General features: G+C 44.2%; 1 protein-coding gene and 1 non-coding gene across 3 annotated transcripts in view; both read right to left on the bottom strand.

Annotated features, from left to right (window-relative positions):
- LOC143274710 (uncharacterized) overlaps positions 1-17,500 on the bottom strand; it is a 241,491-nt gene that overhangs the window by 57,509 nt on the left and 166,482 nt on the right. The gene's annotated exons all lie outside the window — the stretch shown is intronic.
- Positions 14,746-14,829, bottom strand: Trnal-cag (transfer RNA leucine (anticodon CAG)). The gene has a single exon. It is a non-coding gene; the product is annotated as a tRNA-Leu (tRNA).

Raw genomic sequence — 17,500 nt, 5'->3', positions numbered from 1 at the left:
GAGAGTGTGTGTGTGTGTATGTGAGTGTGTGTGTGTGTGTGTGAGAGAGAGAGAGAGAGAGTGTGTGTGTGTGCATTTGTGTTTGAGTGTGTGTGTGTGTGTGTGTGTGTGTGTGTGTGAAAGAGAGAGTGAGAGAGAGAGAGTGTGTGTGTGTGAGTGTGTGTGTGAGAGAGAGAGTGTGTGTGTGTGTGTGAGAGAGAGAGAGAGAGAGTGTGTGTGTGTGTGTATGTAAGAGAGAGAGATTGTGTGTGTGTGTGTGTGTGTGTGTGTGTGTGTGTGTGTGCGTGCGTGCGTGTGTGTGTGAGAGAGAGAGAGTGTGTGTGTGACTGTGACAGAGAGAGAGAGAGAGAGAGTGTGTGTGTGTGTGTGTGTGTTCGTATCTGCGTGTGTGTTCGTATCTCTCTCTCTCTCTCGCTCTCTCTCTCTCTGTCTCTCTCTCTCTCTCTCTCTGTATGTGTGTGTGAGAGAGAGAGAGAGAGAGAGAGAGTGCGTGTGCGTGTGTGTGCTGTCGGCTGTAGATGATGTCGGCATTTTGAAGAAAGGCGTGACTTGCAACAGGGCGTTGTGCTTAAATCACGGCCAGTGTGCAGGCGCTGTCTCTTCTCCTTCTCTGCTTCTTCAAAAACAAAAAAATGACGGCCGCAACAGCCGAATGGTTCATTAAAGCGTTGGACTTTGAATCTGAGGGTCCCGGGTTCGAATCTCGGTAACGGCGCCTGGTGGGATTTTCCGATCTCCCAGGTCAACATAATCATGTGCATACCTGCTAGTGCCTGAACCCCCTTCGTGTGTGTACGCAAGCAGAAGATCAAATATGCACGTTAAAGATCCCGTAATCCATGTCAGCGTTCGATGGGTTATGGAAACAAGAAAAAAACATCCCCGAAAACGGAGTATGGCTGCCTACATGGCGGAGTAAAAACGGTCATACACGTAAGAACCCGCTCGTGTACATACGAGTGGACGTGGGAGATGCCGACAACAAAGAATGCTGGCGGACATTTTGCAAAACTATCTTGTCAGGAGTGTCTCTATCTCTGTCTGTCTGTCTTTCTGTCTGTCGGTCTGTCTGTCTGCCTGTTTGTCTACGTCTTTCTCTGCTTCTTCTCAAAGAGTGACGTAAATTGTGTCTCTTTTGTCCTTCTCTCTCTCACTCTGTCTCTCACTCTCTGTCTCTGTCTCTCACTCTCTGTCTCTCTCTCTCTCTGTCTCTCACTCTCTTTGTCTCTCGCTCTCTCTTACTCTCTCTCTCTCTATCTCTCTGTCTGTCTCTCATTCTCTCTCTGTCTCTCACTCTCTCTTTCTCTCTCTCTTCCCCCTTTCTCTCATTCTCTTACTCTCTCTTTCCCTCTCTCTCTTCACGCCATTTAATTAAAATGTTCTCTGTCTGTCTGTTCTGTTTATCATATTTCTTTCTTTCTTCTTTTCTTTCTCTATTTCTTTCTTTCTCTCTTTCTTTCTTTCTTTCCACCATTCTTTCTGCATCTATCCCCAAGCCCCAACCTCTACAACACCACCAACCCCATTCACCTCATCTCCATACCACTTCATTTTATTCCTTCCACCCCCCAAAGCCCCACCCCCCCCACCCCCCCTCTGTCTATCTCTCTATTTGGGGGTCTCTCAACCTGCCTGTCTGTATGCATGTCTGTCCGCTTGTCTGTCTTTCTGCTCGTCTTTCTGTCTGTTTGTCTCTCTCTCTCTCACACACACACACTCTGTCTCTCTCTCTCTCTGTCTCTCTCTGTCTCTGTCTCTTCCTCTCTATGTCCATCTGTCTCTCTCTCCTTCTCGTTCACTTTCTCTATCTCTCTCTCCCTCTCTGTATTTCCTATGTCTCTCTATGTTTATCTTTCTTCCTCTCTCTCTTTTTGTCTCTTTATCTCCCTCCCTCTCATCTGTCTCTGTCTGTCTGTCTCTGTCTCTCTGTCTGTCTGTCTGTCACACACACACACATACACACACACACACACACACACACACACACACACACACACTCTCTCTCTCTCTCTCTCTCTCTCTCTCTCCTCTCCCTCTATCCCTCCACCCCCCTCTCCACTCTCCCCCCCTCTCTCTTTGTCTCTCTTGCTGCATGCATGCAACATTACGTGTTTTGTCCTGGAGATGATTATGTCCATAACCCCCTCACAAAGCATGATAAAAAAATTAAAAAAATGTCTCGCGCGATGAAACTTTGGCAGAAACAACTAGTTACCTTGCAAACAGAACAAAACAAAAATAAACAAACAAAAACACTCTCTGCCGCTTCTCCAGCTACATTCCACCTCCGCCTCCTTCCCCTCTTACAATTAACCCCCCCCCCCCCCCCCCCGCCCCATCCCCCCAAGCAGTCCCCCCCCACCCCCATCTCCTCCCATCCACCCTGTCACTCTGTCCACACCTCCGCCCCTATCTCTCTGAGTATATCATTTCTGTTTTTCTGTATCTATGTCTGGCCCACCTTCTCCTTAATATCATCGCTGTCTCTGTCTGTCTGTCTGTCTGTCTGTCTGTCTGTCTGTCTGTCTGTCTCTCTCTCTCTCTCTCTCTCTCTCTCTCTCTCATTCCTCTCTTATGGCTTCGTAACCAACATCCTTCTTCAGTCCAAATACGGGTCAGAATCAGGAAAACCACAACATACAGAGGCAAACAAAGAACGTGCGAACTCACCCCCTCTACCCCTCCCCCCCCCTCCTCCGTCCACCCTCAGCTCCAAACACACACACACACACACACACACACTCACACACACGCACAGACAAACAAACAAACAAACAATCAAACAAAGAAAGGAAGTCAAAAGCTTCTACTACGACTGTCTGCCTGCCTGTCTGTCTGTATCCCCTCATCACACACACACACACACACACACACACACGCACGCACGCACGCACGCACACACACACACACACACACACACACACACACACACACACACACACACAGAGGATCCTTAGCCCTCTAATACAGAACATTACCAACATTACTGTCGAATCGTTTCCATCCCTATTCCTCATAAAATTATGTTGCCACAGGGCTGGTCTACCATGTGATTTAACATGTGTAGAAAAACATGTGTAGAAATCATCAACTCGGCAAGAAAATGTACATGCACATGCGTGCACACACACACACACACACACACACACACACACACACACACACACACACACCATTCGTGTAATCGATAACTGAAGCGTTGATGTCAACCTCGGAGCTAGCTAGCAGCATTTCTGGATATCCCTGTCTTTTTATACACACACACACACACACACACACACACACACACACACACACACACACACACACACACACACACACACACACAGCCATGATTAACTTGGAAAGACAATAAGTCACAACATCCACGTGTTCCCCAAAGACATATTTCACGATAACAAAAAAAAACCCTTTTCAGAACAAACGAACAACGCACAAACTTAACGGCTAATTTCAGTCCGCTTTTCAGTCAAGGATTATGACACACACAATTACACCCCAGCTTCAGCCATATTATTTTCCCCCCATTTACCCTGCTTGCCGCCTGCAGTCGCAATGCATGACGGGTAGTACACAGACAGTAAGCCCTTTCCCTTGGTGCAGAAGACTTCTCTTTTTTTCTTCTTCTTCTTCTTTTTTTTTTTCTTCTTTTTTTTTTCAGTTAAGGTCAGTAACTCTGGAAGCTAACTTCACTCCAAAGGGAGACGACTCGGATGGTGGCTGAAATGAGAAATACACAGACCTGGGAGGCCGGGAACAACAGATCTTTATTATCCCCCTTGACGTTCCGAGGGGGCAATTTGGTTGTTATCAGATTTACTGCGCTTTGTTTTTTGTTTTTTTGTTTTTTGTTTTTGTTTTTTTGTTGTTGTTTTTAAGGCGCGGTGCTTTCTCTATCATGGAAGATGGTATTGTGAGAATGAAAGGGACATTTACATCATCTGCAGAATAGAAATAAAGAAAGAATGAATGGATGGATGAATGAATGAATAGGGAGACAAAGAGCCAAAGAGAGAAGAAGAAGAATCAGAATCAGAATCAGAATCAGAGACAGACATGTACAGACATGAAGCAGGACTTCTATGAATTCTGAAGCAACCAGTTGTATTTTCCCTCATTTTTGTGGCCCATGATTTCATTGGTGCTGGTATAGTTACAGGAGAGGATGGGGTGGGTGGGGTGGGGAGGGGAAACGAAACAACAACAAAAAAAAACCCTCATCAGCCCTTTGCCAAGTACATTCATATAAAGGTTATGTTGTTTTTTTGCTTTTTTTAATATCGCAATAATTCCGTGTGTGTGTGTGTGTGTGTGTGTGTGTGTGTGTGTGTGTGTGTGTGTGTGTGGATCTGAGTCCTGCTTTACTAGGATGACTACCTACCCACAAACTATACACCCAGTTCAGCTGCATTGCTTTCCCACCCAGCCAGCAGTCAATCCCTGTGGTGACAGTAACGAAAACAAATCTTTGCTGGCACAGAGATTCTTTGCAAAACGTTCTGTTGTAACTCTAGACACCCCACTTCCGCTTTAAAAGGCCGGCAACTCTGCAGGGACCGGCTGAACTGAAGAGGAAAGAACAAGGGAGGGAACTGAAGTGATGTCTGTCTGAGAGAGGGAACAGGATCTTCATTGGTGGATCTTATGACGTTCTGGTCGCTTGGTAGATACTATCACTTCTTTCTTTCTTGTTGACGGACTGGTCGTGTTTAGTTTCGGTGTCGTTTTTGATTGATTGATTGATATGGATACTTATATAGCGCCTATCCTCGGTCGGAGACCAAGCTCTAAGCGCTGTACAAACAGGGGGTCATTTACACAACAGGCTGCCTACCTGGGTACAGCCGACTGACGGCTGCCATTGGGCACTTATCATTCGGTTCCTGTGTCGTTCAATCATATTTCAGGCACGCACACATACACACTCAGACAAACATGTAACATTTAACAGTTTATGTGTTTGATCGTTTTCGTTTATTTACCCCAACATGTAGGCAGCCATACTCGTCAGGCATAGCGTCTCCACCCTTAGCATTACCCAACCTTTTGATAATAGACCTTTCCAACGACACCGTAAGTAAGTAAACAAACGCCCCCGTCTACGCAAGCAATGAAACAGATTTTCTTACCACATCATTACCCATTACCTTTCCTCGTGATAACAGATCTTTAGAACAAACCACACCCTAAGTAAACGGTTCTGTGCTCGTAAACAACAAGGTAAAAAAAAAAAAAAAAAAAAAATCAACTACAAACAGACACACAAACAAGCAAACGAAAATGATCAGAATAACTACCTACCCCTGAGCCTTGTCCCCTCCTTGTACTAATTGAGTCTGTCTCTACCAGCCACCCTCCGCCCTCCCATACCCCTCACCCCTCCCCCCTCCCCACCCACGCCACCCCACCCTTCCTCCCGCCACGTCACACGATCAACAATAAAGAACTGTTGATGATAAATGTCTCCGCAGAGAGCGGACAAAAAGCCTCTCTCTCTCTCTCTCTCTCTCTCTCTCTTTACTTGTCCGCGTCAGTCAGACAGTCCACCTGCTGAGTTATTGCCCCTTTTTCTGCGGAAGTAGTGTCTAGAGTTACGGCGCTTTGAGGAACTCTCCTTCTGGCGAAGTTCGTGAGTTTGTTTTCGTTTCCGTCACGGGGATTGGCTTGCTGGGCGGGGGGTGAGGATGTGCGGGGTGGATGGGAAAGCTGAGCGCCGTGGTGGGTGATATGAAGCGAGTGGGTATTGTGTTGGTTGGGGTGGGTAGTCGTCCTGGCATAGTTTGAATTCGATTGACCGTGAAATGGGTCCGGGTTAGTAGTGTGCTTTTGTGGTCATTGTACTGCTGTTAAGTAGTCGTTGGGGTGAATCACGTGTGTGTGTGTGTGTGTGTGTTTTCTGGTCAATTCCGGTTTTCCTCTGAAATGGCTGTTTTTTCTTGTTTTATTTTTTAAAATACTGAATGTCTTTGTTTATGTTTTACTAATGGGTTTTTTTTTCCTTTTTTTTCTTGTTTCATCGTGTGTGTGTGTGTGTGTGTGTGTGTGTGTGTGTGCGTGTGTGTGTGTGTGTGTGTGTGTGTGTGTTGCACTGAGGATGGAGTGGGGTCCGCACTGTCTGTTGATTTTTCAAAAAAAATATATATGAAGCCCTTGCTTGCTGATCCATTTCACATTCCATGTCTTTGGCTCTTTCATTTTACTGACAAATTCAGAAACAATCTAGGTTCCAAAAACTCACCAGACTAACTTTCACACACACACAGAGAGAGAGAGAGAGAGAGAGAGAGAGAAACGCACACACATACATACACCACATAAACACAAACACATACACACCTACACACATACACACACACACACACACATACACACACACGCACACACACACAGACACACAAACACCCCCTCCCACCCCACTCCCCCCCCCCCCCCCCACACACACACAGAGAAAGAGAGAGAGAGAGAGAGAGAGAGACGCACACACATACATACACCATATAAACACACACACACACACACACACGCGCGCGCGCGCGCACGCACGCACCTGACGAAGATTGATTCAGCCCTCTCCCATCTTTTCAAGGTACGCTGAACAAAAAGCCCTCCCATTTCGAACGCCACCATTCTGACAAGAACACTGAGCAAGTCTATCATTAAAATTTTCAAGAAACACACACCTCAGTCCACTAACACAACGGGAAAGACATGTCAGATTAATATCTGCCAAGCTGTCAGAAGACTCATTCTAACAATGAAGACCGTCTTCTGACGGTGTTGATCGCTTCTCTCCCTTGGTTTAGCCCATCAGCAGAGTTACTGGCCTTGTGATTGCGACGGAAGTAGTGTCTAGAGTTACCAAGCTTTGAAAAACCTCTCTGCGCCGGCGAAGATTTAGTCCATAGGGTTTGTTTTCGTTTCTGTCACGGGGATTGACGCTTGCCTGGGTGGATGGTGAAGCATTGTGGTTAAACCAGGTGTGACGGGCTCAACAGCCGAGTGGTTAGAGTGTTGGACTCAATCTAAGTGTCCCGGGTTCGAATCTCGATAACAGGGCCTGGTGGGTAAAGGGTGGAGATTTTTTTCCGGTCTCCCAGGTGCCAGCTTGTGCCTGAACCCCCTTCGTGTGTACACGCAAGAAGATCAAAATATACGCTCGTTAAAGATCCTGCAATCCATGTCAGCGTTCGGTGAGTTATGGAAACAAGAACATATCCAGCTTGCACGCCTCCTAAAACGGAGTATGGCTGCCTATATGGCGGGGGTAAAAAAGGTCATACACATAAAAGCCCACTCGTGTACATACGAGTGAACGTGGGAGTTGCAGCCAACGAACGAAGAAGAAGAAGAAGAAGAAATCGGGTGTACATTGTGCGGGTAGTCATCCTAAAAAGAAAAGAGAGACATCATCAAGGACGCAGAACGGTTGGACTTCTGACCCAATGTTCGCAAGCGATCAGGGTTCGAGCCCCCGTTTCGATAATGGCGTGAGATCATTGCGAAAGACCCTTTCCTCCGATTTTCCTCGCTTCACCGTGGTGTGAACGGGTAGCTGACTCTGGACGGGGAAGGGTTAAAACGGCGAGAGGAGAGGACTGGGCCCCATCTTCCTGTGCCAAGACAAGGCAAGAAGTTTAAATCATGTACCACCCCGGGGTGCCATAGAAACATTTACATCGACGTCATTAACACACACCATAGTGAACATAGAGTGACCTCAACACACACACACACACACACACACACACACACACACACACACACACACACAACACAACACAACACATCAAAAAACAACAACTATATACAGTTGATACAAATTCACTGGTACGTTGACCTAGAAAAACAACGGGACCTTTTTAATCTGTATTGAATTTGAAACCCTAGTCATCCTAGCACAGTAGCACTGAATGTGTGCAGATTATGCTCATGGAGGAGTGGGTGATGTGTGAGAGAAACACGCGCGCGCGCGCGCACACACACACACACACACACACACACACACACACACACACACACGCACGCACACACGGACTAGCATACACACACACACACGCACGCACGCATGCACACACACACACACGCACGCACTCACACACACACACAAACGCACGTACGCACACACGGACTCGCACACACATATACAAACACACACACGCGCGCGCGCGCGCACGCACACACACACACACACACACACACACACACACACACACACACACAGCGAGAGAACGCAGCTCAGCTTAAAAGTCAATGGTCACTTGACTTCTCATCAAGGAGATGTCTGTCGTGCGGTCAATGAACAAAAAGAACAGGAGAGCGGGAATGCTCGGACACTGCTGAGGAGCTGTCTGTCTGTCTGCCTGCCTGTCTGTCTGTCTGTCTGTCTTCCCTCTGCCCAGTCGCCCAACCTTCACCTCCCCCCCCCCCCACACACACACACATACCCTCCTTCTCTCTCTGCCTCTCTGTCTTTTTCTATCCCTCTCTGTCTCTCTTTCTCTATCTCTCCCCTCTCTCCCCACTCAGTCTCTCTTTCTCTCTTTTGCTCCCCTTCTCTGTCTCTCATTGTGTGTGTGTGTGTGTGTGTGTGTGTGTGTGTGTGTGTGTGTGTGTGTGTGTGTTTCTCTCTCTCTCTCTCTCTTAAGCACTTCATCAGAATATCCATTTTTTCTGTATTCTGTTTCGTAACTAAGCTTGTCTTCGTTTTGGAGTGAAGTTCTATTTTCAAGTTTGTTGTATATTGTGTGTCATTTCGTGTTCACAAACCCCTTCATGGGAGGCCCTGGCCTACCGTATGAAGAAAGAAGAATAAACCATCCCTATCCTTGTCTCTGTCTCTGTTTGTCTGTCTCTCTGACGAAACGAAAGAAAGAAAAAAAAAAATTAAGGACAGAAGGAACGAAAGAATAAAGTAAGAAAGAAAAAGAAAAGAAAGGAAAAAGTAAATGTATATATAAAAAAAAGAAAGAAGCGAAGACAGAAGGGAAGACTGAAAATAGGAAAGAAAGAATAAAATAAAAAAAAAGGAAAGAAAAAAGAAACAGAGGAAGAAGAAGACGATAATAAAAAGGCGTTGAAGTACGAGACAAAAGACAAATAGAACGAATATAAGTAAATATGAAAAATGAAAGAAAGAAAAAGAGAAAAAAGAAAGAAAAGAAAGAGAAGAGTACGAAAGAAAGAAAGAACGAAAGACAGAAAGAAAGAAGAGAGAAAGAAAGAACGAAAAACAGAAGAAAGAAAGAAAGAAAGAAAGAACGGAAGAAAGAAAGAACGAAAGACAGAAAGAAAGAAGAAAGAAAGAAAGAAAGAAAGAAAGAACGGAAGAAAGAAAGAACGAAAGACAGAAAGAAAGAAGAAAGAAAGAAAGAAGAAAGAGAGAAAGAAACTAACGAAAGAAAGACAGAAAGAAAGAAGACAGAAAGAACGAAAGGAAGAAGAAAGAAAGAACGAAAGAAAGAAGACAGAAAGAGAGACAGAAAGAAAGAAGAAAGAACGAAAGAAAGAAAGAAAGAAAGAAAAAAGAAAGAAAGAAGAAAGAACTAAAGAAGAAAGACAGAAAGAAAGACAGAAAGAAAGAAAGAACGAAAGACAGAAAGAAGAAAGACAGAAAGAACGAAGAAAGAATGAAAGAAAGACAGAAAGAACGAAAGAAAGACATAAAGAAAGAAAAAAGAAAGAAAGAACGAAAGAAAGAAGAAAGAATGAAAGAAAGACAGAAAGAAAGAAGAAAGACAGAAAGAAAGAAAGAACGAACGAAAGAAAGAAGAAAGACAGAAAGAAAGAACGAAAGAAAGACAGAAAGAAAGAAGAAAGAAAGACAGAAAGAACGAAAGAAAGACAGAAAGAAAGAATGAAAGAAAGACAGAAAGAAGAAGAAGAAAGAATGAAAGAAAGAACGAAAGAAAGAAGAAAGAAAGAAAGAAAGAAGAAAGACAGAAAGAAAGAACGAAAGAAGACAGAAAGAAGAAAGAAAGAAGAAAGAACAAAGAAAGACAGAAAGAAAGAACAAGAAAGAAAGAAAGAAGAAAGAAAAGACAGAAAAACGAAAGAAAGACAGAGAAGAAAGAAGAAAGACAAAAAGAAAGAAGAGAAGAAAGAAAGAATGAAAGAAGAAAAAAGAAAGAAGAAAAAGAAAGAAAAGAAAGAAAGAAGAAGAAAGAAGAAAGAAGAAAGAAGAAGAAGAAAGAAGAAAGAAAGAAAAAGAAAGAAAAGAAAGAAGAAGAAAGACAAAAGAAAGAACGAAAGAAAGAAAAGAAAGAAAGAAGAAAGAAAGACAAAGAAGAAAGAAGAAGAAAGAATGAAAAAAGAAGAAAAAGAAGAAAGAAGAAGAACGAAAGAAAGAAGATAGAAAACAGAAAGACGAAAGAAAGAAGAAGAAGAAGAAAGAAGAAGAAAGAAATAAAAAAAAATCAACACCATGTACCAACAAACAAAAAACCCAAGCAAACATGCAGAAGGCAGCCAAAACAACAGCCACTGTAAACCGTTTAGGTCGATGACACACCCATTCCAAGATTCTCCAAATCTTCCGTGATGGATGCTACCAGGTGGGGACAAGACTGAGTGGGAACGAGACCGCGTGCGACGTGCGCCGTTTACAGATGGGATTGGTTACTGACTGTCGGGATCGTGTTTGTGTGGGAGTGAGTTACTGCTGTTGTGAGGTGACTTGTGTGAGTGGGGAGGGGAGGTGGGAGGGACGGAGGGAGAAAGGGAGAGAGGTGTAGGGGTGGGGGTGGGGGGTGGGGGGTAGTGGATGTAGACACAGGGACAGTATTACTTCTTTTTTTTTTCTCTCTGTCTTTTTCTGTTTTCATTCCTTCCCTTTCTTACTTTCCTTCACACTTTTTTTTTTATGAAAAAAAAAAGAAAAGAAAAAAAAAGAGCATTTTATCATCATCGTCGTCGTTGTCATCATTATCAGCAACAGCATTATTATTATTATTATTATTATTACTGTTATTATTATTATTATTATTATTATTATTATTGTTGTTGTTGCTGTAATTGTTGTTGTTGTTGTCATTATAAATAAACCATTTCTGTTTTTGTTTTTTTGTTGTTGTTTTTTGGGGGGCTGGGGGGGGTCAAGGCCTGACTAAGCGCGTGGGGTTACGCTGCTGGTCAGGCATCTGCTTGGCAGATGTGGTGTAGCGTATATGGATTTGTCCGAACGCAGTGACGCCTCCATGAGCTACTGAAACTGAAACTGAAACTGTTGTGTGCGGTTTGTTCTGATATCCCTCCTTTTTCAAACATTTCTACCTCATATCTTTCTGTCTTTTTCTTCCGCTTTCTTTCTTTCTTTGTTTTCATTGTCTTTCTTCCTATCTTTCCTTCTTTTTCCCCCCTTTACTTTTTCTTTCCTTTTCTGAATGTTCTCCTTTCCTCTTTTCCCCTCTTCCTTTCTGACTTTTTTCCCTCCTTCCTTTCTTTCTTTCTTTCTTTCTTTCTACTTTTCTTCCTTTCTGTTTGGTTTTCGGCGGCGGAGAATAATACCCAGGTCACCACTTTCCCACACATTCTCCACCACTCCTGTTGCACAAGAGGAAGCCCCCTGTGGTGAGTGCCTTGCAACCAAACCACCTTTCCTCTCAGTATCAAGCATCTGCTTCTTGACTGCTGGGATCTGCAAGGTGCTAAGAGAAGAAGAAGAAGATGATTGATTGAGTCTTTAATGGGTAAAGAATTAGGCACAGTAAAGGCCTTTTTACAACTCTGCCCATTTAACGACATGAAACATAAAAATAAAGAACGACACAAAACATAAAAAAATAAAGAAATAAATTGAAATAAAATAAAATAAAATAATAAGAACGACGAATAAGAATAATGACTGGAATAGTCTATTAAATGTAACAAAGCAATGAAAACTGGAACAATTGGTACATTACATGTACGTACGTACTTACACACACACACACACACACAAACACAAGAGGAAGAAGAAGAAGAAGAAGGAGGAGGAGCAGGAGGAGGAGCAGGAGAAGAAGTAGAAGAAGAGAGGGAGGAGGAGGAGAGAAGGGAGAGAGACAGGAAGAGAGAGAAAAATTTAGAAAGAAAAGAAAAGAAAGTGAGAAGGAAAGAAAGAAGCAAACAAACAAAGAAAAGTATGAGACAAAAAACCAAAAAAAACCCCCACCAAAAAAACAAAAAAACGACAAGAAACAAGTTCCCGAACTTTAGGTCATTGACACTCTATTCCAAAGCCCCTCTCCCACTCTCCCGCGATTCTTCAGTGTGACGGACGTAACCAGGTGGACACGGACCCAAATGGGAATGGGACCATGTGAGACGTGAGCTGTTTGGAGACGCGATCACTGAGCAGCGCAGCAGGTTGTGTTGTGGGCGGAAAGAATGAAGCGAGGAGGAGGAGCAGGAGGAGGAAGGAAGGAAGGAAGGAAGGAAGGAAAGGTTGAGACTGCAGGAGTCAAAGGAAATGGAAAATGAAAGAGGTGTAGAGAAATGATGATCCTATTTCTTTAACTTTACAGTTATACATCTTTCTTTTGATCTTTCTTTCTTTGCTCTCTCTCTGTCTGTCTGTCTGCCTGTCTCTGTGTTCCTGCTTTTGTCTGTATGTCCGTACCCTTCTGTCTCTTTCTGTCTTCGTCTGTCTGTCTGTCTGTCTTTCTCTTTGACTCTCTCTCTGTCTGTCTGTCTGTCTTTCTCAGTATCCTTGTCTCTTTCTGTCTGTGTGTCTGTCTCTCTCTCTCTCTCGTTTCTTTCTCCCTTCCTCTCCTTTTCTTCTTATCTCCACTCTTCGCTCTCTTGAAAGAAAGACAGAAAGAAAGAAGAAATGGAATACAGGAAGAATGAGAAAGAAAGAAAGATAGAAAGAGAAAGAAATAAACAGAGGAAGAAAAGTAGAGAGACAGACAGACAGACAGACAAATAGAGAAGGGCAAAAGAAAAAAAAAAAGAAAGAAATCAGAAAGAGAGAGAGGCAGACAGACAGACAGACACAGAGAGAGAGAGAGAGAGGGGGGGCACAGACAGACAGAGGGAGAGAGATATAGACAGACAGACAGAGAGAGAGCGAGAAGGAGACACAGAGAGAGAGAACGAGAGGGAGACACACAGAGAGAGAGAAACACAGAGACATAGACACAGAGTCACGGAGAGAGAGAGAGAGAGAGAGAAGGGCGAAAGAAAGAAAGAAAGTAAGTAAGTAAGAAAGAAAGAAAAAGGCAATGGGAGTCAACCCGTGCAGAGATCCCCAAGGAAGAATGTTGATGGCACCTGTTAGCTCCATCCTGCCAAAACAACACGAAACAAAAACACAACAAAACAAACCTCCCCTCCCCTCCCCCTCCAGAACTCATCCGATGAGTGAAGGTTGGCTTGAACGCGGTCTTTGAAGGTGATAATGGTGGTGGTTGTGGTGGTGCTGGTGGTAGTGACGGTGGTGATGGTGGTGGTGGTGGTAGTCACGGTGGTGATGGTAGTGGTGGTGATGGTGATGGTGGTGGTGGTGGTAGTGACGGTGGTGATGTTGGTGGTGGTGATGGTGATGGTAGTGATGGTGATGGTGGTGGTGGTGGTAGTGACGGTGGTGATGTTGGTGGTGGTGATGGTGATGGTGATGGTAGTGACGGTGATGATGGTTGTAGTAGTGGTGGTGGTGAAAATAGTATTGGCAGTGGTGGTGGTGGTGGTGGTGATAGTGTTGGCGAATTCTTCGCTGTTCTTGCTACTGCTTGCTGCTGCTACTACTGCTGCTGCTGATGATTCTTCTTCTTCTTCTTCTTCGTTCGTGGGCTGCCACTCCTACGTTCACTCGAATGTACCAGCAAAAGGAACACCGAGTATTTTGCCACTTCCACCATTACCATCACCACCACCACCACCACCACACCCACCACAACTACCACCATCCCATCATTATCACCACCACCAACAACAACACTACCACAACCATCACCACCGTCACCACCACCACCACCACCACCACCGCCGCCATAACCATAGACGTCATCCAGAATAACAATTCATAAACCAAGCATTTACAAACCAGTTAGGCCAACAAGGTCCCTTTTCTTTGGTGTGTGTGTGGGGGGTGGGGGTGGGGGCGGAGGAGGGGGGGAGGGGTTTTGGGGGAGGGGGCGGGGGAGCTTTTCTTAGTTTTTAAATTTCCATCAACCTTTTTCTGTCGGCATGTTTGAGCGAACAGGTGCGATCATCACTCATTCTATGGAATCATGGAATATTTGGACGAGTTGACCTTTCTGTTTGATTTTTTTTTTCTTCTTTTTTCCCGCTATCTTTCTTTCTCTTATTTTCCTCCCTTTCTTTCTTGTTTCTTGTTTTCTTTCTTCCTTCCTTTTTTTCCTTTCTTTTCTTTTCTTTTCTTTCTTTCTCTCGTTTTGCATTTCTTTGTGTACGTCTTTCTTTCTTTCTTCATTTCTTTCTTCATCTTTTTTTTTTTTCTCTCTCTCTATATTAGACAAAGATAATTCATATATCTTTTAAGAGAGGGAGAGAGCGGGAGAGAGACATACATACATACATACAGACAAACATACATACATACAAACAGACAAACATACACACACACACGCATACATACATACACACATACAGGCAGACAGACAAACATACATACATACAGACAGTCAGTATCAGTCAGTATCAGTAGCTCAAGGAGGCGTCACTGCGTTCGGACAAATCCATATACGCTACACCACATCTGCCAAGCAGATGCCTGACCAGCAGCGTAACCCAACGCGCTTAAAAAAAAGTTGTCAGAAGTGGGATTCGAACCCACGCCTGGAGAACCAGACTGCGACCTGAACGCAGCGCCTTGGACCGCTCGGCCATCCTGACAGACAAACATACATATATACATACAAACAGACAGACAAACACACACACAGACACACACACACACACACACACACACACACACACACACACATACACACACACACATACAGACAGACAGACAAGAGGCAGGGCAGACAGGCATGCAGCCAAACAAACAAACAAACAAGCTAACGAAAAAGGTTTCAGACTGTAAGCCTTTGGTAATCACAAACACGTGCGTGCAGTGAGATTCCTTTTTTTTGCAGATGCTGATGCCGATGATGCTTACAGGTTAGACAAACTCAGGATTCGGAGTTGAGCCATTGTTGTTCTCGCACTGACGCCGCGAACTAAATCCCCCTTTTCTTTGCTCTTTTGTCACACTTGTCGTAACTTCTTTCACCTCTTTGTTACCCCCCCCCCCCCCTGCGCCCCCCCCCCCCCCCATCGACCCTCCCCACCCCCACCCCCCCCCCACACACACCCTTTTCAGACAATGCACAATACACGTGACAGGTAAAGACTACGTTATTGATTGAATGTCAAGATGGATAATGTTGTATTTGTATTTCTTTTTATCACAACCGATTTCTCTGTGTGAAATTCGTGCTGCTCTCCCCACGGAGAGCGCGTAGCTACATTACAGCGCCACACACTTTTTTTTTTTTTTTTTTTTTTTTTTCCTGCGTGCAGTTTTATTGGGTTTTTTTCCTATCGAAGTGGATTTTTCTACAGAATTTTGTATTTATTTGTATTTGCATTTCTTTTTATCACAACAGATTTCTCTGTGTGAAATTCGGGCTGCTCTCCCCAGAGAGAGCGCGTCCCTATACTACAGCGCCACCAATTTTTTTTTATATTTTTTCCTGCGTGCAGTTTTATTTGTTTTTCCTATCGAAGTGGATTTTTCTACAGAATTTTGCCAGGAACAACCCTTTTGTTGCCGTGGGTAGTTTTACGTGCGCTAAGTGCATGCTGCACACGGGACCTCGGTTTATCGTCTCACCCGAATGACCAGCGTCCAGACCACCACTCAAGATCTAGTGGAGGGAGAGAAAATACTGGTGACTGTGCCGGAATTCGAATCAGTGTGCTCAGATTTTCTCGCTTCATAGGTGGACGCGTTACCTCCAGGCCAACACTCCACAATTCCCTATTTTGTGTGTACTTTTCATTGATGTGACTAGTTCTGCCGTGCAAAAAGTAACAATAATATAATCCCTAGAGGAAGAAGAACGAGCAAAGAATGATGGCCGACATCCTGACCTGTAATTTCAGTCTCTAAGGTGACAGCCCTTTTACTGACGACTGAGCGTACTTGTCATTTCTCGTATCGTGTCTTGTGTTACGTTTGTCACAACAGACTTCTCAATGTAAAAAAAAAAAATCGGGTTGCTCTCTTCTCTTGGAAGAACGTGTCGCTTGCAGAACAGCGCCATTCCATTGGTTATCTGTCTGCGAGTGTATTTACTTCATATTTATTTGTCAGCAGCAGTCAAGAGGCTAAAGAAAAGAAAGGAGCATTGTTGATTCAGATTCGCACGAAAGAAAAAAATATGTATATATAAATAATAATAATAAAGGTGGGGGCGTGGCGGATAAGTTCACAGCATTTTACATTTCCCTATCCGTTTTGTCAAAGGCAAGACATGTGCATTATCTTTATCATGTTGTTGACACGAGAGAGCGAGAGCGAGAGAGAGAGAGAGAGAGAGTATAAAAGGCGGGGTGGGAGGGGGGCGCGGGGGGGGTGGGGAGGGAGTAAATTAATGGCGTTGCTGTAAGAAGATCGGCTTTGCTCAACACCAGAGTTTGTGTAACTAATGAAGAACATGCTCCTTTATCTGTGTCGGCAAAGAGAGTTTCTATGTGTGTTTACGGTTACTGGGGTCACTGCCTAGCCTCTGAATCTTTCTCTGTCTTTGTCTGTGTGTGTGTGTGTGTGTGTGTGTGTGTGTGTGTGTGTGTGTGTGTGTGTTTGCGCTCGCTGCAAGTGTGTGTGTGTGAGTGTGTGTGTGTGTGTGTGTATGTTTGCGCTCGCTGCAGGTGTGTGTGTGTGTGTGTGTGTGTGTGTGTGTGTGCCCCTTTCTTTCACACTACTTTTTTCTTTCCCTCCCCATCATGTTTCTCTTTTTCCCCTACCACCATACTCTCTCTCTCTCTTCTTCCCTTTCTCTCTCTCTCTTTCTCTCTCCACCTTTCTCCCTCTATCTCTCCCTCTCTCTTTCTCTCTCTCCCTCTTTCTTTCTCTCTTTCTCCCTCTCTCTCTCTTTCTCCCTCTCTCTCTTTCTCTCTCTCCCTCATTTTACCTCTCTCTTTCTCTCTCTCCCTCTCTCTCTCTTTCTCCCTCTTTCTCTCACAATGAGAGTGTGTGTTCTTTATCACATTCTTTCTGTTTGTTTTTTTCTTCTTTCTTTCTCCCCTTTCCATTAAATACGTATGTGTTATTGTAATTGACGTAGATTAGCAAGGACAGATTGGAAGAATGGGCCATGCCTAAAATCTTAATCCTTGAATAAAAAACGTTTTGAGTTCTGAGTTCTCTCTCTCTCTCTCTCTCTCCCTCTTTCTCTCTCTCTGTCTCTCTCTCTCTCTCTTTCTCTCTCTCTTTCTCTCTCTCTTCCTCCCCAACTCTCCTCTCATAGTGCCCTCTGGTTGGTAAGTAATTTTTATGTCCCTGTTAGCAAACGTC

Source organism: Babylonia areolata, chromosome 29 (genome assembly GCF_041734735.1).
Source record: "Babylonia areolata isolate BAREFJ2019XMU chromosome 29, ASM4173473v1, whole genome shotgun sequence".
Classification (NCBI taxonomy): domain Eukaryota; kingdom Metazoa; phylum Mollusca; class Gastropoda; order Neogastropoda; family Buccinidae; genus Babylonia; species Babylonia areolata.
This window is presented reverse-complemented; position numbering and strand designations above follow the sequence as displayed.